Source organism: Rhinatrema bivittatum, chromosome 13, assembly GCF_901001135.1.
Source record: "Rhinatrema bivittatum chromosome 13, aRhiBiv1.1, whole genome shotgun sequence".
Classification (NCBI taxonomy): domain Eukaryota; kingdom Metazoa; phylum Chordata; class Amphibia; order Gymnophiona; family Rhinatrematidae; genus Rhinatrema; species Rhinatrema bivittatum.
The window spans coordinates 14002826-14028244 of NC_042627.1; the positions used below are offsets into that span (position 1 = coordinate 14002826).

Below are 25419 nucleotides of genomic sequence, written 5' to 3' on the forward strand. Positions count from 1 at the left end.
TTATTAAAACGTGTGTATACAGGTACACATCCAATCTTTTTCATGCATATCAAGTGTTCTTCCTCTCATCTGCTAACTCACACAAAAAAATCCATACTGTATCTGCACATCTTATATCCTGGGCTGATGTGCTATGTTCTCAGCTGATATCAGGGAGCAGGGCATGTGTTGCAGAATTACTCAAAGCTTCGGCATTTGAGTGTGGACAGAATGAGCTGGAAAGCGTGAGTGACAAAAAAAAAAAAATCTGTCACAAGGAGCCAGCATTACAAGCCTCCTGCTCCATGTACCTGTTAACAGAAAGGACAGGGAATGGGTGGGGACCAGCTCCCAGATATCCCTAAGTGTAACCACCCCAGGGGTCAGTGGTGACCCCTACCTGCCCCCACCCCTCCTCTGCTGCCTACCTAGGTGGCACTGGCCCCCGAAGGTGAAAAAGAAACGAGGCCAAATGATTGGCAATGGCCTGCTTCCTTCCCCACCCCCTCCCCTCAAACCCCCAAAATGGCCCCCTTTGGCAAAGAACACTCCCCCCTTGGCCCATCCCTACACCCCTTCCAAATATAAATAAATCCCTGGTGTCTATGTTTCTCTCACACCCCCCCCCCCCCCCCCCCCAGAAAATGAATGCTGGTAGTCTCGGGGGCAGGTGGATCCCTTACCCCTAATTCCTAACCCCTCAGTTATCTGCCACACACGCCTTTGGACTGAGCTCATCAGCTTGATTTGTCCAGTTCAGGACCTGAAATAAACTTCATATGGAAAACCCCAATATCCTGGAATCCAGTGATCATATTTGCTTGGGAAAGGAATAAAAATCCAAGAATATTCCAGTGGTGGGCAGAGGACAATATTCTACTGGAAGTAACAGATTGGGAGGTCCGTGGAGATTGTGTTGACAAAGAAAAGAGACATTTGTGTGAAAATCCAACTTTTAAACCTGCATTAGCAGAAGAACTGTATCTATCCTCTGTTATAAATACTTATCTACTATCTATCTCTAAATAAAAGGAGAAATCTTTGTGTTTTATTAGTGTCCTAAAAGAGAGTGTTCCCCCACCGTGGTCCCCGGAGATGAATCTTCTCCCCAAGAATCCCCTGCACCCATCTTCACTTAATGAGGCAGGCAGGGCTACAACTGTAAATGCCTTCACTATATTTGCAGCAGAAGCTCTCACTAGATTGGGACATATTGACAGCACAGCAGGAGAGAAATCACTAGGAGTAAGTAAGGGTTATACACATGTCTCCTGTAGTGGAGATCCTTTCATTTAAGTCAGAAGAACTCTGCACGTTGATCTAACGTTACAATGGTGAGATATCCTCAGAACACACCGCAGAGAACAGAAACATCTCCTTAATGTAAACAAAAATTAGCTTTACTGGCTGAGTGCATTAACAATGGAGGAGACAATGTAACAATGTAGACAAAAGAAATGTTTCCCTGCTGTCAAGAAGTGAGTGATACTCCCTATACTGGCATTCAGATGAACTGGCAAATGACACAATGTGAGAGGGGTCCTGAAGATTATGATTAAAGATAGAAATCTCCCCCCTCTATCTTTATATATATATATATATATATATATATATATACTTCCAGTACAGTGGGACAGTAGTTGGGACAGGCTGACAAGCAAACATCTCAGCTCCCATTTATCATCAATGCATATTCTTAGCAGTTTTGTGTTAAAAAAAACTATAGTCATGGAAGATGATACCTTTTAAAGAACCAGCAGAAAAGATTTTGTAGTACATATAAGGTTTTGAGACCTCGCTTGTCTTTTCTTCATAAGGATTAAAACTGTGTGAGAAAATGTGTTAACAATGAAACTAGACGGAAGCTTTCACCATTAGTATGATACAGGCGCCGCGATCCTGAAAATTGAAGTCTCTGAAAACAAGATATGTATTTTTTTCTCATATCTATCAATCATGGATGCTTGACAGCGAAATCTCTCATCACAAATCCATCAGAGGAGCCCTCCTCCAGAACATTAGTGTTGCTGACAGGTTAACAAAGCAAAAGGCAGAGAGAGAAAAGAGACCATGTAGCAAATATTCTTCCTTATTCAAAACAATAAATTCCTTTTTGGCAGGGTATTTTCCCTCCTACTTTGGTAGGGAGGTGAATTTGTTTACAAACATAATGAAAAATGTCATGAAACACCCATAGTTAAAAACAAAAGAAAACCTTCTGAAATTTTTTTTCCACTGCCTTTTGTTTTGGAAAGTCAACAACAAAAAAAAAAAACAACCCAGAGATTTGCCAAAACAGAAAATTAGCCCATCCTGGATCTTTCCCATAATCCCCATCTTCCTCAGAGGTTTTTTTTTACTCCTTTTCTGAAATCTGCAAAGTAGAAAGGGCAAGGAGTGAACCCCACTGACTCCTGCCATGCTGGGTCCTGGTTCAGAGATGAGGTCGGTGCCATTTTGTTCTACAACCGCATGCAATATGGCCTTACAACAAAATGGCTCTGGCCTTAGGACTTTCCAGTGACATTTTTGAACCAGGACCTGGTTGGATGGGAGCAACTAGAGATTGTTTCTTCCCCTTTCTACTTTGTAGACCCCAGGAAAGGGGTAACAGACCTTTGTGGGATGGGAGGGGGATTTTATTTATTTATTTTTTTAATATACTGACATTCGATCTGAGATATCACATTGGTTTACATTCAGGTACTGTAGGTATTTCCCGATCCCCAGAGGGCTTACACTCTAAATTTTGTACCTGAGGCAATGGAGAGTAAAGTTACTTGCCCAAAGACACAAAGAGTGACAGCGGGTCTCAAACCCTGGTCTCCTGGTTCATAGCCCACTGCTCTAACCACTAGGCCTGGTGTGGGGGAGGGGGTTGTTTGGCACTGGGGAAGGGGCAATTTTTTCATTCTTTTCATTCTGGCTTATTTATTTATGTACTTATTTTCATTTATCTATTTATTTATTATTTTGGTTTAGTGAACAAACCAAACTAAAACAGTAAACAAACCAAAATATGAATTGAAAAAAATACACGAAACAAAAAAAAAAAAAAAAAAAAGAAAATGAAATGGAAAAAAATTGTCCCTGCACATCCCTATACCTTAGTTGGTAGCTGAAGAGGATGGATCCTCCAGGTATGGATGGCAGTCTATAGGTGAAAACCTAGGACGGTGGAGGAGAGAGAGAGAGAAACCTGAGCCAGCGGCTGTTCCGGGGGTGAGGCAGAGATCCCGACCCCGACAAGGTAACAGCTGGTGCCTTTCCCTTGCCTGACATCATCAGGGAGGGACATCTGAGGGGCCTTAAAATCATCCCTTCTGTGGCGCGTAGCCACCGCTGGTGCGTCGCCAAAGCCGCGTGCACCAAAGGGCGCACGGTTTTGTTTCAACTGCTCACCAATTTGGACGTTTTCCTTGCTTTGAAGTTTTTTTCTTTCTCTTTGCCCTCTGAAGCCTCCAGAGTTACCTAGGGGAGGAGTTAAGATGGTGCCCTAAAAGGGAGCACAGCATTTGCCCGCTCCTGAATTTCTGGAAACACTTTGCCTTTCAGTGGCTTGACCATTGACATTAATGCCACCAAAAAGGAAAGGCAAAGTAAGGGCATACCCCTCTAGCTCTACTTTGCCTATGGGGCAAAGAACAATTTAGCAGTGCACCGGAACTATTTTAAAGAATTTGGCAGGGGTGGATGAAGGAGAATCAGCCCTAACTTCGGAAGAAGTGAGCCTCAGTCCCCTTGATGATCGTCTACCACCGGCTACACAGGAGACATTGACACCGCACTCTGGAGGGATCCCCGAAGTGGGAATTCGAGTCCTGGAGGAGGAGGGAGCGGTTTCGGTTACTGACGTGGTATTGAACTCCCTAAAGCCATCAGAGAGTGTTGCAGGAGTTTCAGTACTGGAAGGAGTTGAAACCCAGGAGTTGAGAGGAGTTGTGACTTGGAAGCAAACTCACTACCCTTCCCTGCTTGGAGGTAACATCGAAAAAGCCGGTTGTGGTAACTTTGGACTCCCTCTGGAATTTGACATCAATTATGGTGAGAACTTTTTCAGATTGTTCGTTAAAAATGAATACGCTATCACTACTAATAGAACAAATGAATAAGAACTGTGAAATAACCCGCCAGGAAACAATGGAAAAATTAAAAAATATAGAATGTGAGCTCCAACAGGTTAAAGCTGTGCAATCCACCGTCATACAGGATTGTGGTTTAATTAATAGAAAGGTGGAAGTTATTGAAAATGCCTTGAGACATCCAAATCTTTATTTATTAAGCTTCCCTAGGGTTGTGGGAGAGATTCCACGAGTTACTGTAAAAAGATATTTCCTAGAGGTATTAGAATATATATCTGAAATGGCCCCCCGCCCGAGATAAAGGTTATTTTCTTCCAACCAGGGCTAGTCCACAAGGGCAAGCAGTGATGGTGGATTTGGGAAATCTGACTGATTTCTTGGAAGCTTCGGCTTCGACTTATGAAATAGGGATACTTATGTATTTTTTTTCTGCTGGATCAGTTGAAAAGTTTTATAGAATCCAAGAGAGTTTTGCTACAAGCTACCAATGTTTAAAGTTATGATCATCACATTGTAAAATGCAGTAGTGTTGGGTTATGCCTTTCTATTATTAATTTCTTGTAATATCTCCTAATTTACTATGACACCTCCCCTAACCTAGAGGTCTAATGGGTGTTTATAATAGATATATTTCAAAATTTTCTTTTTATTTGTATTTATAATTTCTAAGTGAAACCATGTTTCTGTACAAAGAAGATACTTTGTTAAAATTTGAAAACTCAATAAAGATTAAATAAATAAAAAAATAAAAATACCCTAGGACTGAAAGGCTATGGAAAATTGAATTCCCTTCTCACTGTGGTCCCATGTAAGTTGACACAGATTTTCTGAAGAATAGTTATGGTAAGCTTCCTTATCATTTTTATTTTGATAAACAAATGGTAGATTCCTCAACAATATCAGGAAATCCACTGGGAAACATTTCAAAAGTTTGAATATATACATGACTTTAAGAACATAAACACATAAGAAATTACCATACTGGGTTAGACCAAGGGTTCATCAAGCCCAGCATCCTGTTCCCAACAGTGGCCAATCCAGGCTACAAGTACCAAGCAAGTACCCAAATATTAAATAGATCCCATGCTACCATTGCCAGCAATAGCAGTGGCTATTCCTCAAGTCAACACGATCAATAGCAATCAATGGACCTCTTCTCCAAGAACCTATCCAAACATTTTTTAAACCTAGCTACACTAACTGCACTAACCACATCCTCTAGCTACAAATTCCAAAGCTTAATTGTGCATTGAGTGAAAAAGAATTTTCTCCAATTAGTTTTAAATGTGCTACTTGCTAACTTTATGGAGTGCCCCCTAGTCCTTCTATTATCCGAAAGAGTAAATAACCGATTCACATCTACCCGTTCTAGACCTCTCATGATTTTAAAGGCTTCTATATATATATCCCCTTCAGCCATCTCCAAGCTGAACAGCCCTAACCTCCAGCCTTTCCTCACAGGGGAGCTGTTCTATCACCTTTATCATTTTGGTTGCCCTTCTCTGTACCTTCTTCAGTGCAACTATATCTTTTTTGAGATGCAGTGACCAGAATTGTACAAAGCACTCAAGGTGCGGTCTCACCATGGAGCGATACAGAGGCATTATGACATTTTCTGTTTTATTCACCATTCCCTTCCTAATAATTCCTAACATTCTGTTTGCTTTTTTGACTGCCGCAGCACACTGAGCTGATGATTTCAATGTATTATCCACTATGATGCCTAGATCTTTTTCTTGGGTGGTAATTCCTAATATGGAACCTAACATCATGTAAATACAGCGTGGGTTATTTTTCCCTATATACAACACCTTGCACTTATCCATATTAAATTTCATCTGCCATTTGGATGCCCAGTCTTTTAGTCTCACAAGGTCCTCCTGCAATTTATCAAAATCTGCTTGTGATTTAACTACTCTGAATAATTTTGTATCATCTGCAGATTTGATTACCTCAGTCACTGTATTCCTTTCCAGATCATTTATAAATATATTGAAAAGCACTGGTTCAAGTAAAGATCCCAGAGGCACTCCACTGTTTACCTTTTTCCACTGAGAAAATTGACCATTTAATCCTACTCTCTGTTTCTGGTTTCTTAACCAGTTTGTAATCCATGAAAGGACATCGCCTCCTATCTCCTATATGACTTTTAGTTTTCTTAGAAGCCTCTCATGAGGGCTTTTGTCAATGCCTTCTAAAAATTCAAATACACTACATCTACTGGTTCACCTTTATCTACATGTTTATTAACCCCTTCAAAAAAATGAAGCAGATTTGAAAGGCAAGAGATCCCTTGGGTAAATCCATGCTGATTATGTTCCATTACACCATGTCTTTCTATATGCTCTGTGATTTAGATCTTTAAAATAGTTTCCACTATTTTTCCCAGCACTGAAGTCAGACTCACTGGTCTATAGTTTCCTGGATCACTCATGGAGCCCTTATTCAGAACCATTCCCACATATCTTATATGCATTACGCTAAGTTTATTATTCCTATTTGTTCATGCCTTTCCATTGATTGCTCAAAAAGTGTTACATCATAAAAAAATAACACATAAAAGCAATAATTTCCAAAAACAATCAATGGCAAAAAATTTTAACTCAAAAATAGGCATAACTTTAAATCACTAAAACCCTAAAAAGCACCAAAGTATAACTAGATAAACTGATAATACAGGAAAAAAAGCTCTAGTTAAAAAATTTTTCCACATAGAATAAAACCCGCATACTTTTAAAAATGAACTAAACTAACAAAGTTAAATTGGTTCTATCCTGGAAAACCAAGACTAAATAACGTTTTGTTAGATCTTCTAAGGCTGTCAATGCAGAAAGTTGCATTTCCTTAGAAACTGAGTTCCACGGATGTGTGGCAGCATAAGAAAAGGTGCGGTCCCTTGTAATTTCTTTAGGGAACAGAATATTTAGAAAGGCTTAGTTCATAGATCTCAATACACTAATTGGGATATGCCAATTTGTTCTTCAAATAACTTGGTCCAGTCCTACATAAGAGCTCTCAAACCATTGTCAGAAGCTTAAAATAAATCCAAAATATGACTATGGGCCTATGCAATTCCCATAAAATTGGTATGATACAATCTCTCTTTTCTTTGATGTTATTCAGAATCATTCCCAAAGGTTTATAGTATCAGATATCTTAATTAGAAGCATTGCCATATGTTTATCAGCACAAGTTTCTAATCAGAGCTATTACCACAGGCTTATCACCCTTATCAACTAGTCCAATCAGAGCCATCCACTTATGCATACCGAAACACAGCATTAATATATATATTTGTGATTATCTGTCGAAAGGTTTCAAGGACATTACGGGCTCAGTTTCCAAAGGGTTGCATGGAAGTCAGACCTCTAATAAATTTGAAAACACCTCTACTTGTGGGTCTACGTATTCCAGAAGTCTGATTTCAGACAGCAGCGTAAGAGTTGGTTTAGAGGCATGGCTTCCTCGTAGTCCAGATGTAAATTTCAAACAGGTTGCTGCTGTTATACAGGGTGGCCCATGGAAAAGCAATTGGAGGCGGGCTACTTTTCCATGGGCCACCCTGTATGTCTATGAAGGAAAAAGTTTGAGCTAGTTATGCCTATACAGCTTTATTTTTTTTTTTAATTTTCTTTGTATTGTTTGACTGCATAGATTTTTTTTAATGATGTATTTGAACACCTCAAGGGAATCATTTACTTCCCTGCAGCATTTTTCCAGAGGGGAAAATTACCGTGGGTCATGGAAAAATACCACGGGGGCTTTGCAAGCTGAGGTACTGGGCCTAACGCAGCCAAGTGTCTTATTAATTCCCTCACTGGTTCTAAGATCATTTGATATTATAATTTTTTTTTTTTAGTAATATTTGTATTTCCTGAATCAGGTCCCAGTCAGTCTGTAGCAGTTTTGGTTCCACATCATTAATTTTTGGAACCTTGGCTGTGTATTTAGAAAATCTTTATACTTCAAGCTGGAACCCACTCTTTCAAATGAAAAATATTTTTATTTTAAAATCTAACAGGCATTTCCCAAACCGTACTGGGAGGCAATAATCCAAAGTGTCCACACCGGGATTTGCAACAATAATCAAATGATTAGTGCCTTTGTGATATTGGCAACTTGCATTGGTTGCCGATATCACAAAGAATACAGTGTAAGGCATGCTGAATTTTACACAAAGCTATATACGGACAAAAAACAGATTGGTTGAACTTTTTAATTCGTTTACATATTCCACAAAGATCTATGAGATCAGCGAACAAAGGACTACTACAAATTCCATCAGTAAACTCAGCCCACCTTATACTTGTCCGAGACAGGTCCATTTCGATTGCTGGTCCCTGTATCTGGAACACAATGCCGGTCGAATCGCGTCTGGAATCAGAGTTTAAAGCTTTTTAAGAAAGCATTGAAGACATGGCTCTTCGAGCAGGCCTATGCTGATCATCTTGAGAAAAGGAATAGCTAGTACGAGGAAATGCAATTTTATTTTCTTTTACTTTGTTTTATTAACTCATTTTATTTGATACTAGAAATATTAATGTATTTTAATTATTATTTTATTTTGACTATTGTTTTTATGATTTCGTATGATGTAAACCGTCGTGATGTGTTCCACGAATGACGGTATACAAAACTCTTAATTAATTAAATAAATAAATAAATAAATAAATAAACAAACAAACAATAACCACAGAGATTTGTGCCAGCTTTCTCTCCAGGTCATTTTTTTTAGAGCGAAATAAAGCTGTGAAATCTGTTGCCAGAAGACACGGTCAAGGTATGTATTTTAGCAGAGTTTAAGAGAGGTTTGGAGATGTTCCTGGAGAAAAAGCACATAAACAAAGGAGTGAATAAGAAACAGATCTACGTTTTGGGATCTGCCAGGTAGTTGTAACCCAGACTGGCCACGGGGCTCGACGGTCCTTTGGTCTGACCAGCATCCATGCCTTATGTTCTTTTAAGTTTTGAATAATCAAGACTATGGCCTGAATTCTTCATTCTCGCAGAGAATGGTGAATCCAGCGGTAATGGGGGGCGAAGGGGGGGGGGCCTGCGAAAGCCGGCAGTCATCGCACCACCTCGGTGTTATCGCTGCCGGCTTTCACACCCAATAGCGCCACCATGAAAGGTGGCGCTATTGGGTGCGCTACTGGTGACGATAACGGTGATTACCTTATCGCCGCCAGCGAAGATACCGCCACGACCGCCTCCTCCCCTCCCGCCCCAACTCCGCCCCTGGCAAACTCCTCCCCTGGCAAACTTAAGGCACAAGGAGGAATGAGAGAGAGTCCTGGAGGAGACAGACAGGTGGATCCCACAAGGAGGAATGAGAGAGTCCTGGAGGAGACAGACAGGGGGATTCACAAGGAGGAATGAGAGAGTCCTGGAGGAGACAGACAGGGGGATTCACAAGGAGGAATGAGAGTCCTGGAGGAGACAGACAGGGGGATTCACAAGGAGGAATGAGAGAGTCCTGGAGGAGACAGACAGGGGGATTCACAAGGAGGAATGAGAGAGTCCTGGAGGAGACAGACAGGGGGATCCACAAGGAGGAATGAGAGAGTCCTGGAGGAGACAGACAGGGGGATTCACAAGGAGGAATGAGAGAGTCCTGGAGGAGACAGACAGGGGGATCCACAAGGAGGAATGAGAGAGTCCTGGAGGAGACAGACAGGGGGATCCTACCCAAGGGTTCTCAGAAGTCTGTGCTAAAGGTTTGCACAGAGGTGTTTGGTTGAAGTTTTTATTATAGTTGGAGAGTTCTGAATTGTAGTTTGAAAGACTGCACGGCTGGAGGTCTGCTGGAGGGGCAAAAATGCCTTCCAGTACTGTCTGAGTGCCAGGCAGGAAAATAAAGCCCCCCCCCCCCATGGTGTAAGGAGACACCAGCCTACCAGGGAATTCACAGTCAGAGAAACTGGACTAGCTGTGTTCTTTGGTGGAGTCTTAAGGAGAATAGACGACCTGGGTGGGGAACCAGAGAGCTTTGTCCAAAGAACTTGAGCTTAAACAAGTAATATTTGGAGATTATTGAACCGTTTGAGAGGCTGCTAAATGTTCTTTGTGCTTTCCTGCTACTTTTATGGACTTTAATCTTTAATAAATTATTTTTTTCTGTTTTTGGGAACAAACGTTTCCTGGTGTGGGCTCCTACTTTTATTGGGTTTGAGTATCCCTTTGGGCCGTAAAGCTTTGCTGCCCCTTACTAGACTGAATACTGATCCCAACCCTGCAGCCCCCCCCCCCCCCGAGTGTGACTCCCTGCGAAGGGAGGGGCTACATTTGGAACTGCCCTCGACTCTAAATGTCAGATAGACGTGATGCCAGAATTTCCCGTAGTTTACTTTCTACCCTTGGATGTACCCATCTGTCTCCATTCTTTTATCTACGTTCAGTTTTCTGAATAACTCATAAACACAGTCTATAATACATCAACTATTAATTTTAGTCAGAGTTAATTTGTGATTACTTGATTACTATTATGGAAAATGATTTTCCCAAACCCCTAAATTTGCAGTACTATATATACCAAGTATGAATGAGGGTTTATCTTGCACACATTTGTCCAAAATACTAGCTGGCTCCTATTACATACATTAACATTTATTTTAATATAAATTTCCTCCATGCCCCCTAATTTGGGCATTAATCTATAAGGGTAGATCTGAGACGGAAATTGCTCGGCAAGGAACACAAACAAGGAACCTGCTCTATCAAACTCACAAACCGAAAGAAATGCAAAATTAATTAAGCCAAGCCCCTAATTAGAATGAAATATTGTTCAAAGCACAATCGATTACGCATAACTCCTAATCAGGGGCATAAGCTCTTACTTTCTCCTTCTTTTCATTGCTTTTTCCTCCACTCTGTGCCCTCCTCTCTGTTTTTTCTGGTCTACTTTCTAGCTATCCTCGGTCTTTCTTTGTTGCTCCTCCTCTGCCAGTTCTATTGCCCTGACACACTCTTCATTCTTTCCTTCCTATCATCTTCCTTCTTCCTAATTTCTCCTAAAGGTTTTTATTTTTTTTGCTCTCTTTCTCTCTCTGTCTTGACCTCTTCCTATTTTCCTCCCTTCATTATCCTTCTGCTTTTCCCCCCCAATCTCTCTGGTTCCCATTCCTACCCACTCTTTCCCTCCACCTTCTCTTACAACCCTTCTAAATATCGGCTTTCCTTTTTCAACAATTTTAACAGTTTTGCTAAAACGATTGCCGTGTTAAAAGTGAGGGATAAAATCACTTTTTGTTTTGGCTACTTTCCAGAACATAAATCTTTTTATTTTTAATAGAAACTGTAACACTTCAGCTATTATTTATTCATTTTCCTGTTGAATGTCACTTGCATGAAAAACATCAACAATGTAAGCTAGAGGTCATTATCTGCAGCAAAATAAACATGGATCAATGATTTCCCAGGACAAAGAGGAAGATCCCTGGGGGATGCCGAAAACCAGAAAGAATTCTTCCTGTGCACAGGCAGCAAGGGAACGAACAATTTGAAGAAAAGGGCAAAGATCCCTGTTTCACATATACAAGTAACCAAATAAGTTCCTTCACCTACACTTTAACATATCTTTAATGTAAAGAATTAATACAAATTTGTCTTACAGCATTTTCAATTGCAGGACCAGCCCTGTGGAATACATTGCCTAATGAACGGAGAAGAGAATCTGATCTATTTGTTTTCAGGATAAAAGTAAAAGCATTTCTTTTTAAAAAAAAAAAAGTGTGTAAATGATCTTTCTTGCTAGTAAGGTATTTTTATGAATACATGCTGTGTTTTCATGTGTGTTTATTACTATGAATATTTATATTAACCACACTGGTCATTTTTATTGAAACTGCAGGATAAAAGAATATATAAATTAATAATACATTTAATAAGAGACACTCATAAATGGAATCAAAGCTCTGAAATATTTCTTGCCTCAAAAAGCCTAATTTTTATCATGGTCCCAATGCTATTTCTGTATCATCTTTCTACATTTATAAGTTGCAAATAAAAATAATCCATAATATTTACAAAATATCACCAAACCAGCAGACCACTTCAAATGCAATCCAGTGTATTAAGGTATATTGCCCCATATTTTATCAAACTGACAAAAAGGCCTGTTCTTATCTTTGCCATACTGGGACCCACTGACAAGGAAATGCCAACTGACAAAGCTGTAGGCCAAGGAAAAGTAATTTTGAATCTGGAGTGCCACAGACAGGTCTGGTTTTCAAGATATCCACAATGAATATGCATGAGGTATATTTGCATCCACTGCTTCCTGTTTGTAGCACTCTAGGACCAGAGTTGGCAACTCTTGCTATAGGGCAGGGGTGACCAACTCCAGTCCGAGAGAGAGACAAACTGGCTTGGTTTTCAGGACATCTTTGTGCATGAGATAGATTTGCATACAATGAAGGCAGTGCATACAAATCTATCTCATGTATATTCATTGTAGATATCCTGAAAATCAGGCCAGTTTGTGGCTCTTGAGGACTAGAGTTGGCCACCCCTGTTATAGTATATACCCTGGTAGCCCCATACAATAAATCAGCTTTGGTTTCTTGGAGTTTAACTCATTCTCACTAACCAGGTTCTGACAAATCAGTGATTTTACACTACCAAAACCAATCAGTGCCATAATGGAGTGATTATATGGTTCTACAAGAATCAGAAAAGGACCTGCTCCTTGAGCTGCTGTCATGTATTTATTGACAATACTAGACCAGTGTCCATATGTTCTCCTAGTTCCAGGGGACATCCAGAGGCTATATAGCCTCCAGTCCCTATAATTATAACATTGTATGCTCTTAAACTTCTGGGAACTGCCCCTGGAAACATTAGTGATGAATCCACGTTCAACTACTCGCTGCTTCTCCAGGTTTCTCAGCTGGAGAGTGGCTGGCATAGGAGGTCATCCCCTTTATTGACCAATAGACTCTTAGAATTGACCCCATTCAATCAGTAGAGAAGGCCACTCTCTTCATTTCTGAATGTTTCCCTCCATGAAGGGGGCAGGGTTGGGGAGGGGGGTATCTAACTCTGCATCCATAAACTGGAACACCTGATGGCAGTTGGCAAGTTCCCTACTGACTATCATTGTACCCACTTTTTCGAATTGAGGCAGAGCTTCCAAAAACTGTTCATCACTCCAGCAACCAGAATGGTGTAGCCAGTGGCAGCAGGTGTCCTTCAATCTCCAAGTGAGTACTTGGGATGTGTCTGGGTTCTAAAGCAACGACTCCCATACAGCTCCTTTTTTTCGATTGCACTTGTATGTATAGTTGACCTGGGATTTATGCCTTCAATGCATTTTTTTGGCTCATGGTTTCTTCCAAACCATTCTCCACATACTTTGCTTATTTGATGCTGACTGACCCCCTTAGATTCCTTCATCAATTCAGGGGCTTGCTTTCTATTGTATACACATCCCTCCTCTCATCTGCTCATATGACTCTTATGGATTGATGATATGCACTTTCAGTTATTACTGTTAAATGGTTTATATCAGATTTCTGAATCTTATTTTCATTGCTCTTTATTTTCTGCTGCACAGTTTTCCTGTTGTTCCCTTTCCCTCTATTTCTCACCAAAGCGCTATCATCCAGTGACTGCAGCGCTATCGTTCAGTGACTTCACGGCTATCATCCCATGACTGCAACGCTACCATCCAGTGACTGCAACACTATCATTCCGTGACTGCAGCACGTTGATCCAGTGACTGCAGCGCTAGACTGCCTTCTGTCATGTCATCTCCCATTCATCTATTTATTTTATTTATTTATTTATTTAACTTTTTTTTATATACCGGCATTCATGAACAAGTCACATCATGCCGGTTTACACAGAACAAGGGGTGCAATGAACAGTAGAACTAAACTCGTGCAAGGGGGGAGCAGTTACAAAAAACAGGGGTAGAGTAACTTGGAAGAGCGGAAAGGGGGAGAGGGGAGAGATAGGAACTGTAAGGCAAAATATAAATAAGTTAATAATTAGTTAAATTACTATAAAGAGACATTGTTGTATGAACTGGAGATGGTTAAGAACTGTCCGGGAAGGCTTGTTTAAAAAGCCAGGTCTTTAGTCTCTTGCGAAAAGTTGGAAGGCAAGGTTCTAGGCGGAGATCTGAGGGGATTGAGTTCCAAAGTGCAGGTCCAGCTGTCGAGAATCTACAGTCCTCCTGTGGCTGTGACCTCCAGAGCAGCAACCACCAATGGCCACCAGTGTGGGGCCTCAGGAGCCTGCTTTTCTGTTCTCAGGGCAGCCACTAGGGAACACTGCAAGAGCAATCTGGGACTCAGCCCCCCCTCTTCTGTTCACCTCAGGATGTAAGTGATGTCTCAGGACATTAGCGAACCCAACAAGTAAAAAAAAAAACCAAAAAAAACCCATTAAGAGCATGACTTAATAATTCTGTGTAGAAAACAAACCTCACTTTTCACGGAAAAACTTTGAGCGCTTGCTAACTTTCTCTTTGCAAACAACCTGGGCTATTGGAAATATCCCCCATTAATTTTATCACATATATAACTTCACCTCCTGCAATACCCTTAAATATACCTCCGCAAAAAAATGAACTGTCCATCAAACTGCTGTTAAACTCCTAATGAGTCTGTCAGGGTTAGATTTTCACTCGTTAACTTTTGCCCTTTGCCAGCTACATCTGACCTTTATCAAATGTTCTTCCATGGAGCAGCTGGAAGGTACGTGCATATTTCAGTACATGTCTACTTTCTGGCACTTACATTACAGGTATTCCCCGGGGCATGTTTAGATCGGGGGAGAAAATAATACACAGATATTGCATTTTCCAAGATATGCACGTAGCTTTTCTCGTATAATTTGCTGCACGGGAATATCAGGGGCACATAAACACAGACCCTTTACATCCTGTAACTTTCAGGTGGATTTCCAAACAGGAACTACCTACCCAAGTAGATTCCGTGTGAAAGTCTTCCTAAAGCCACTGACATACAAAAAGTACCTTTGTACGTCATCCCTAAATAGCTTATTCACAATTTTCCCGTTAATGCATGTGATCTGAAAGCTATTATCCACAAAAAATAAAATAAAAGAGACTGAACTTGAGACTATTTCTACTACTGGGCTTTTTTTCTTTTTCTGAAAGCGTTGACCAGATTTTGATTGATTGTGTGAATGAAAGATTTTGTATTAAAATGCACAGTGAAAGCTTTCAGGAGAAGGTATTTGCAAAATGAAAATCGGAGTTGTCGCCCATCCTTATGCATAATAAGAGATGAGCTCCTGGTACCCTTAACATATACCTAAGGTCTATGGGTGTACGTATGATAAAGAGGTACAAGAAGAGAAAAAAGAGTGACTTCTGTAGAAACAGAAATAGAAATCAAGGAAAGAGAAGAAGGCAACAATAAGAAAGAGGAAAGGCTGAAAACAGAAGATAGAAAGGCAGGCATTAGGAAGACCCGAAAGAGAGAGAGAGACAGTTGGGCGTGCAATATGAGAAAATAAAGATAGAAGATAGAAATGAAACAGACAGAATAACAGAGCAATCGAGGACAGAGAAAGAAAACCAGTTTAAAATTAGAGAAAGCAGAAGGGCATATTTGAGGACAGGCAGGGGGGGGGGGGGGTAAACTTCATGCCAATATGGTGTGGTGCAGCTGTGGGGTCCTTCTCAGAGATCGCTAACCCACGATGCATTCTGTGCAAACAATACCTCCAGTATAAAGGGTTTCAATATCTCTTGCTTGTTATGCTGTGGCCTTGGTTGCAGCTTGTCACTTTAGACATGTATTGTATGTTTACTTCTTTAAGGTGCTGTAGCTGAAAGTTAAAGAGAGAGAGAGAGAGAGAGAGAGGATCTTTCTTAATATAATAGTAAAAGCAAAAAAAAAAAAAAAAAATTATTACATGTCAGACAGAATGGAAAGTTTAAAAGGTTCTCAGGTGGGCTGTAGAATAAAATGCTTTAAGGCTGTTATTACCAGGTAGGAAGTGACAGAAGGTCGTCATGGCAACCAGAGGGCAACTGTTTGAACAACCGTACAAATGGCTTGCTCAGGTGTTGCTCTGCTGGACTGGAACCGTGCTGTGGGTGGAAAAGTGCGTATCGATGGGGGGAGAGGCTGAAAAGAGGAAGTCAGTGGGCTGCTATATGTGCATTTTATGCTCCGGCTGCCATGAAAAGAGAACGCTGCACTATAATTTGGTAAATCTGTTAAAAGACGGGCCGATTCGTTGGGAAACTAGACCCCACCTTTCATCCAGCTACGCGCCAAGTAGCAAGACGGAATACATGAACCCGGGAAGTCGAGGTAAAAATAACACAGTCCTTACAATAATTTGGGATGTGATTTCTTCCATGCATATGCCGGCCCCCTTGCCCTCTCCTAACCTCTCCCTCCAAATTTCTGGTTGTTTTTCTTTCTTTTTTTTTTTTTTATGCCTGATGATCGGGATCCAATGAACTTCACCTGCATACAAATATCCGGGATTAGTGGGGAGGTTTAGGATCCTGATCACGTGTGCCAAGTCTAAAATCCATAACCATATCCACATATTATGAATCAGAGGATCTGCCGTTTCAGGTCCATAATATTACCATAGGAATAGCATCTGCAGCTCCAATCTGTAGCACAGTCAACAGAATAATGGACCATATTAGAGAGTACCCGATACGGAGCACCTCACACAGGAATTCAGGTATCATATGCATGAAGCATACATGCTTTATTGTAATAATTAAAAACAGGTTGATTAGTTAACAACATCCATAACCCATTTACAGCTCCATCACATTTAATACTAGTGAGTCAAAATCCCCTACTGAACTGCACTATTCCTTAATTGCTTTTCATTATGTGTTCTGTCATAACTAGACCGTAAGCTTCAAGGAGTATGGATTGTCCATCTCATGGTCTATATTCAGTCTCTGTCTGGATAGCAAAGTTAGTCGTTTAAACTTACCCGGCTAACTCTGAAAGTATATTTAATAGTGCAGCTGCACTGCTGACTATAGCCTGCTAACTTTACAACAGCTTTTTGGTCCGACTAGACTTAGCCATGGTATGGTAATATCGCAAGGTAAACAGCATGTATCGGGCATCAAACACTGCTGTTTGCACAATATCACAAAAGATTTCCTCCCCACATGGAAAAGAGCTGCTTTGCATGAATGTACATGCATAACATTTCTTAATGCATGCAAAGCAGCTTATGCATATGCAATCCAATGCTCATAAAATAATGAGATGATATTGAAAAAAAGTCAGCCCTGTTATTTTATCACGTTTGAGGGAGATGTAGTTATTTTCCTGAGGGAGCATTAGGCCCTTCCCCGCCCTCCCCTTCAAAGCCAAAAAGCCCCATGAACAAAGGATCACTCCCCCCCCCCCCACCCTGGCTCATCCCTACCCCCCCTTCCAAATATTACAAAATCCCTGGTGTCATGTCCCCTACCCCCCAACCCCAAAATATAGTTCCATGGTAGTCTGGGGGGGGGGGGTAGGTGGACCTGACCCCCTACTCCCTAGGACCCCTGTACCTCAAAAGGGTGTCTTCGATAGCCAGCTGGGCCACCCCGGGTCTGGTTAGCACCATTTTTTCAAAATGGCGCCAACTAGACCTTGCCCTTGACATGGGATTGGGACACATTCAGGTTGGCACCATTTTGAAAAATAGCGCCGACTGGGCCCAGGGCTAGGAGTGTCCCAGGCCCCAAGCTGGCAATTGAAAACACCTTTTTTTGAGGTATGTGGGTTTGGGGTTAGGAGTAGGGGGTACACTTGCCCCCTCCAGACCACAAGGAAACCACATTTTTGGAGTTGGGGGGGGGGGTATACTAGACACCAGGGCTTTTATAATATTTGGGATGTGGGTAGGAATGGGCTGGGGAGGTTGGGGGGGGGGGTGAGATCTTTTGTTAATGGAGTTTTTGGCTTTGAAGGGGGAGGATGGAAATGTCCATCACTGTGTGTGGCATATGTATTTTTTTCCTATTTGGAGGGCCAGTGCCACCTCTACATATACTGTATTGGTAGTACAAAGAGCACACATCTCGCAAATTAGCACTACATCAAAATATTATAAATCTACCACTTAGAAGAACAGAGTGGGTGGATTGTTTAAAACAGCATGGTGGATTTATAATATTTTGATATAGTGCTAATTTGCGAGATGTGTGCTCTTTGTACTACTTATATATATAGAGAGAGGTGTATAACTGAGTTGTACATGTTTTTAATATGTTTTTTGATGTTGATAACTTTTAAATGTGTTTTGATAAAATTATGTAAGAAATGTGCTTGTAAATTTACAGGATATTTAAGTATGATAACCATGATAAATGTCAAGAATGTATACAAGAATGAATATATAAGTGTAAAGAGAAATTGGATGTGGCTGTTTGAAAGCAGGTAGCACAACTGCTTGATAAATATGAAACACAGATATCACTTTCAGAAAGAACTTGGATTGAGTTCATGGAATCATCCTATTGTGAAAAATTTGCAGGTATGGTGAGAGTATGAAATTAGAGCCCTGTAGTTCACTTATTTTTCATGCTTAAGTTATGGCCATAAAACACAACACTTTCCAGGTGAGAAACTTCAAATCCAGCCGATGCCCCGCCTTGCCACTTTTTGCAAGCCCCGGGACATACGCGCATTTCATTTATATGCCCAGGGACACTGGTTTTCTCACATCCGTGTTAAGGTCATTGGTAACCCATTTATTGTGCACATTAAAGCCTTAGGAGTCGAATTTAAGACCCGCGTGTGCGTGTCCATGTGCGTGCGTTTCCTGGCACGTGCACATGGACGCGCCTATTTTATAACACGCGTGCGCCAGCGCGCACGCATGTTATAAAATCTGATGGCCGCGCGCAAGTGCGGGCGACCCACGTCCCGTGCACGCAGGGGGTGGGAATTTTACAAAGCAACATGCAACGATGCGAGTAGGGTTTCCCCAGGTCCCTATATCCCTATCTAAACTTTCTACCTTTTCCCCTCTCCTCCTCGACCCTTACCCCCTACCTATTAGAATTTTTTTAAATTTTGTACCTTACTACCTCTCCCTGCCCAGACCATGCCCCTCCCCCATCCCGCCCCTTCCTTTGGGCGCGGCGCTTCAGCGCGTAACGAGGGTTATTATGCACGTCCGGGCCCTTTGTAAATTCCGCGCAGCGCCCGGACCCATTTTTTACGCATGTGGGCCTTTTAAAACTGGACTATTATTGAATAGAACACTCGTTTTACAAGTGCAGATGGCCTTAACTTGCATGCTAAGCCCTTATTGCATTGGTCCCATTATGTTATACACACAGATACCTTGTGTTTAAAAATCACTTGGACCTCTTTTTTTTTTTTGTGATTAATTTCTCCCCCTATTATGGTTTATGTAACCAGATGAGATAAATGTAATTTGGTGATAATATCTTATACGTATATTGGAAACTGAGATTACTTTCATTGTTTTTGTTTGCATTTAAACGATAATTAATAAAGATTAAATTAAAAAAAATAAAATCACATGGACCTCTGCAGTTAGGTGCCCTATTGAAAGTTTACCCTTAAATGCATTCAGCATCCACATATTTTGGTAGGAGATTATAATGACTGAAGCAATCATCCTATAGAAGTAGCATCTAAGGATTCAATCGCAAAAGATTTTTATCGTAGAATTGAATGGGAGTCATTTGATAATTGAAACTTTGGCTTTAAAATTTATAACATTACCACAGGAATAATGTCTTGTGCTAAACAGAAAGGATTGTTTCTGTAAGCACCACAATGGTATGTCAGATTCAAAATTTTAGGATAGAAATTGCACATTAAAATGCTATCATGTCTGGAATTATCACTGAAATATTACACAATGGTAAAAAAAAAATGTACAGCATTACAGCCTGTCAAATCCACAGCATTACCACAAAAATAGTATAGGTTAGTGTCCCAAATCTAAAATACTCTTTTCTTTTGTCCTGGCAGAGTCTATTACCCCTTTGGGTTTCCAACTCATTTGGAACCAGGCCTGGGATACGGTGCCATGAGGCTTCATTCACGCATGGATTTTTTTTCCTCTATTTGATATTCTCTCCCAACTTACTTTCATCCAGTCATTGTACTGACAGTCCTTGGCTAGGGGCCATGCACCAGGGCTCCTTCTGGAACTCAGCATTCATAGGTTCTGAATGTGACCACTAGTTGTTACCATTTAAAGATGACTGGGACACCCTTCCTCCAGGGACTGTGGTCACTGCCTCCACAGCATCCCCAACCCCGGGTGACCCCAGGAGAATAAGATCTGAGTCAAGAATCCAGTCCAGGTCTCTTTGCATGGTAATGCACAGCATTGCCACTACGCCTAAAGCACTGCACTTCTATATGGATATCACTCAGGAATGTGTTAAAAGCAAAGGGGAGGGGATGGGAAAACCAAATGGAGCTCACGCCACCAGAAAATCTCCATGGAAGGAGAAGAAGGTGTCATCATTATACTAACACTTTAAACTTTAAAAAAAAAGTCAAATCCATCAAACAGAGATGAATTCTTTCCTATCACAATATTCAATCCATTCTGCATCCTCTCTTCCTTCCCTTATTGTGTATTAATGAAAGGTAGTTTAAAGTCCGCATATGCTTTGATATATATACAAAAAAAAAACCCCTACTTCCCAGATCAACACACAGAAGCTTAAAACATGTCTCGAGGGCTTTCAGATTTTCTCTATTTCAGAACAAGGTTTGCTTGTAAAGGAAATTACAGTCTATTTTACACCTACAGGGTGATTTACAGGTTAGTTTGGTTTTTCACTCTCCTGCGACTGTGATGGCACTGTGGGAAGAAATGATGCTACTGTCGTCTGCCTCTGCCACAAACGGAGAAGAGTGTTTACATACAAATTATAAAACGGCTGAAAACAATCCTGCACTTTGAAAGGTCAGACAGCATTAGGTGACTATGCATCCATGTCTTTTCAATAACCAGTTGCATCTTTAACAATGCTCGGTGATATTGCAGTGCCCTCTAAACCCGCTACATCTTCCGCTGAAACTGATTAACATGCTGTAACAATGCAGATTTTACTTTTGAAAGCCAAACATATTTCTTTCAGGACACTCTAAGCATGCATTAAGAGGGAAACTGTCATACTGTCTGCTTTCGTGCAAAGTCCACACATAGTTTTTAACCACGGTCTTTTGCACTCATTTTCAAAGGGAACGTAAATATTTTCAAAAGGAAAGTACGTTTGGCTTTCTAAAGTAAAATTTGCAATTGTTATGGCATGTTAAGCAATTTCAGTGGAAGATGATTTCAGATCCCCCTGGGTACAAAGTATGCGAGTACACGTGCACCTGCATTTTGTGGAGATAAATATTTGCTGCAGAAATATTCCATCTACATATGTACTTTTCCTCTCCTGACCTAAACACACCTCTGGTCACACCTCCTTTAAATGTGAGTAAAAGTACATACGCTGTGGACACACCGCATGTACTTTTGAGCAAGAGCAACTTTCAGACAACTGATATACATAAGTAAAGCATGTTTTACCAGAGTAAATCACTTTGAAAATGTCTCTCTTTGTAGACAACAGATATGGTGTACATAGTCACATTTAAACTTATCTGCTAATTTCCTTTCCTTTTGTGCTTCCAGGCCAGTCCAGACAAGTGGGTAATCAACAGATAGAGACAGAGAAAAAAAATGTCAAAGCTGTCTTCACTATCCCTAGAAAAAAGTCTATTGCTGCCTTCAGCTCTTCAATATTCTGTGTCAAAGCTAAGAAAGCTGAAGGCGATTGTTTGTTTGGGTTTCCAAATCACCACCACAACTAAAACCAGATACAGTCAAAAAACTTCACGCCGTGGTTATTAACCCACAAATAAGAATCTCTGCACCAAGCTCACAGTTTGGTCAGAGTGGGCAACAGCGGATTCACTATTAGATTTCTGAACCTATCAGACTTAGAGCTTTTGGGTGAGATCTGGACTGATCTGGCAAGACTAAAGTAAAGGAAATTAAGGTAAGTTTGAATTTCACCTTCCTTATTGTCCATGCCAGACCAGTCCAGACAAGTGGGACATACCAAAGCTCTACCAAGATCGGGAGGGAAGAAGTCATGATAGCTCCTGGGACTCCTGAGGCACTTAGAGCAGAGATAAAATGGAGGCAAGGGTACTGCCCTGTCATTATCTATCATGTGGTAGGAGCAAAGATGCCTCAGGCTTCCACTAGCCCACTAATGTGACTTCTGATAGGCAGGGGGGGGGGTGTACAGGGAATGGGGCCCACCTTAGACTATTAGGGATATTTTGGAAGGGGGTTCTGGTGGGAGGGGGGTGTAGGGCCACCGGGGGAAGGTCTGGCTATTGGAAGGGTTTTATTGGGGGCAAGGGGTATTTCAAGGGAAAGGGGAGGAGTTAGGATAGGAGATGGGATGCTATGCGATTCTTACAGTAATTGTTTATTTTGGGGGTTAGGGCCATCATGACAGGCAGCCCTGGGGTGAACAGGGAGAGTTCTAACAAGATTCGGAGGGGGGAGTTAAAAAGATTTTTTGGGGGGGGGGGGGCATCTGAGCTGCTTGGTCCTTTAAAGCGATGGTGGCCTCTAACTAGTTGGCCACCATCGCGCATGTAAGCCTGTTTTGTGGCATGATTTTTTAGCATGGGTTTCTCCTGCAATGAAAAATGATGCCGTGATATCGATGTGATGATATTTTGTTGGGGAGGGGCAGAATATTGCGGGATCTCCTACCCACAATATTTTGCCCCCTCCCATGATAAAATGTTGCAGCTTAGTAAATGATCTGTTTTTTTCAAAATCAGCCTCTTTGAGAGCAATTTTCAAAGGCATTTCCATGGGTAAATGAGAAAAAATAGGTTATCTGAAAACTGGTACATAAAAATATATGCATAGTGCCAGTACAGACGTACTTTAATGCACATCGAAAAGAGGTGTTCTTGGAGGTGGACTTCAGGAGGGGATAACACATACACGTGTATGTACACTGTTCCGCACACTTGTCCAGGTCATTTATTAAAAGATTGTTGAGAACATATCTCTACCTCCATTGCGCAACTAGTTAACCTATCTCGTAACACTAAATATTTCCTAATACACTAAAACAAACATCCATTCTTCCTGTTCCAAAGAAAAATACTACTGACTCTACTGACTTTACCAATTTTCATCCAATAACATCCTTAACCACCCTAGCAAAAATCATAGAATCCACAGTTCTCCATCAACTAACAGAATATATCAATGAATGACAACAATATCCTCCACCCAAATCAACACAGCTTTCCTAAAGGACACAGCACTGAAACTTTACTTCTTTCCTCTTTCGATTCTATCATCAGAGGCATTGATGCCAACACAGACTACATCATAGTCCTTCTGACATCTCTGCAGCTTTTGATACACTAAACCATGCTATTCTTTTCACCAACTTACAATTCATAGGTATTAAGGATGTAGTCCTTCAATGGTTCACCTCATTTATTTCCAACTGCCCAGAGCAAATCAACTTTGGTACACATTACTCAGATTGGTATTCCACTGCATCTGGAATCCCACAAGTCTCCTCTCTGTCTGCTATGTTATTTAACATTTACCTACTTCCTCTCTGCCATATTTTAACACATCTAGGCATAGATTTCAAAATCTCTGCTGATGACATACAACTCCTCATATCTTACCCTTCCTCCTGGTCCCATACACTCTCAATAACTGTTCTCTAGTTAGAGATTATTAAAACCTAGTTATCACACAATTGCTTAAAACTGAATGCCACAAAATCTGAAATTGTACACACATCTACTATACCCCATTCTTCCTGTTGCCCACCCTCGCACCTCAGATTTGATAATCATACAGTTCCCATCACTAATCAAGCTCGCAACCTAGGAGTCATTCTTGACTCCAATCTATCCATGTCTATCAACATTGCAAAAGTTGTAAAAACATCCTACTACAAACTCTATCTTCTCAAAAGATTAAAACCTCAGTTATACCCTGTGACTTCAGAACTGTTCTACAAGCTCTTATACTCTCTGGACTAGACTATTGCAATACGCTATAGATGGTTGAATCTGCTTCCCAGATTCAGTCATCTATCCACTAACAATTAAATTCAAAACACTGCAGCTCGCCTCCTCACAAATACTAAAATTAGAGATCATATCACCCCGGTCCACCTCGATCTCCACTGGCTCCCAATTTGGCAAAGTATCCACTAAATTTTGATGTTAATTTTCAGCTTAATCCACAACCCCTCTGCCGTCTGGCTGTGCACGTCCTTACACTTATTTATTTATTTATTTATTTAGAATTTTTGTATACCGACATTCTTGAAAGAAGATATTCAAATCATATCGGTTTCCATTGAAACTGAACAATCGCAGCTGTGGCGTTACATTGAAACAAATTCGTCCGATAACAAATAACATTGTAAATAGAACACATCTTATACGTGGAAATAATCGCTGTAGTGGCGTTACATTGAGAGCAAGAAGTTAGAAGACAGGTAACAAATAACCACAAACCAATAACCAATAAACCATTATTTATTTAAAGTTTTTCTTTACCGACATTCGTAAGGGACATCATGACGGTTTACATGGAACAAGGGTAACAAGTTAATAATCAGTTACAAAAAACAAGGGCATAGAAAACTGGGAGTTGCGACAAAGTATATAACTATAGATAGGACGGATTGAATTGGAACAGTAAAGATAACTGATGATGAAGGATATATTAGCGGGAAAATAAATAGGTAAAATTATGTACATAATATGTTTCTAAATCTAAGGCAGCAAAGAGACAGGGGGCTTATCAAAGTGGCAAGTTTACTACAACAAAGAGCAAGTTGTACCAACTTGTACCAACGCCCGCGCCACTTACGTTCAGTTAGCAAAAATGTTCTTCAGGTCCCAACAATTAAAATAGCTAGGCTTGAAATGACAAGAAAGCGAGCCTTCTCAGTGGCAGGTCCAACCCTTTGGAACTCCACCCCAGAAACACTCAGACTTCTGACTAATCCCAAAGAATTCAGGAAAAAATTAAAAACTTACTGATGCTCTATCGCATTCAGCACATTGCACTCAAACCGATACCTTTCCTTTTATGTTATTTAATACTCCTTTTTAAATATAAAGCCAGATATTTATTTTATTTATTTATTTAAGGCTTTTATATACCGACTCTCTTGATACAAATCAAATCAACTCGGTTTGATTTGTATCAGATATACGTCATAACTGTAAGACTTTTTTGAGTACTTGTTATTTATGTAATTATGCATGTTTACTTTATGTAAACTGCCTAGATCTCACTTTGTATAAGTGGTATACAAAAGATTTCAAATAAATAA

At 40.6% G+C, this 25419-nt stretch overlaps 1 protein-coding gene across 4 annotated transcripts in view; it reads right to left on the minus strand.

Moving 5' to 3' along the window:
• The window catches only part of LINGO1 (leucine rich repeat and Ig domain containing 1), a 1111620-nt gene that overhangs the window by 238928 nt on the left and 847273 nt on the right, over window positions 1-25419 (minus strand). The window contains exon 6 of one of the 4 annotated variants that reach the window (XR_003852431.1): window positions 15755-15863. The exons of the other annotated variants lie outside the window; for them this stretch is intronic. The gene's annotated coding sequence lies outside the window, so the exon portion shown is untranslated. Of the gene's footprint in view, window positions 1-15754; window positions 15864-25419 lie in introns of those variants that run through there. 4 annotated transcript variants of the gene reach the window in all.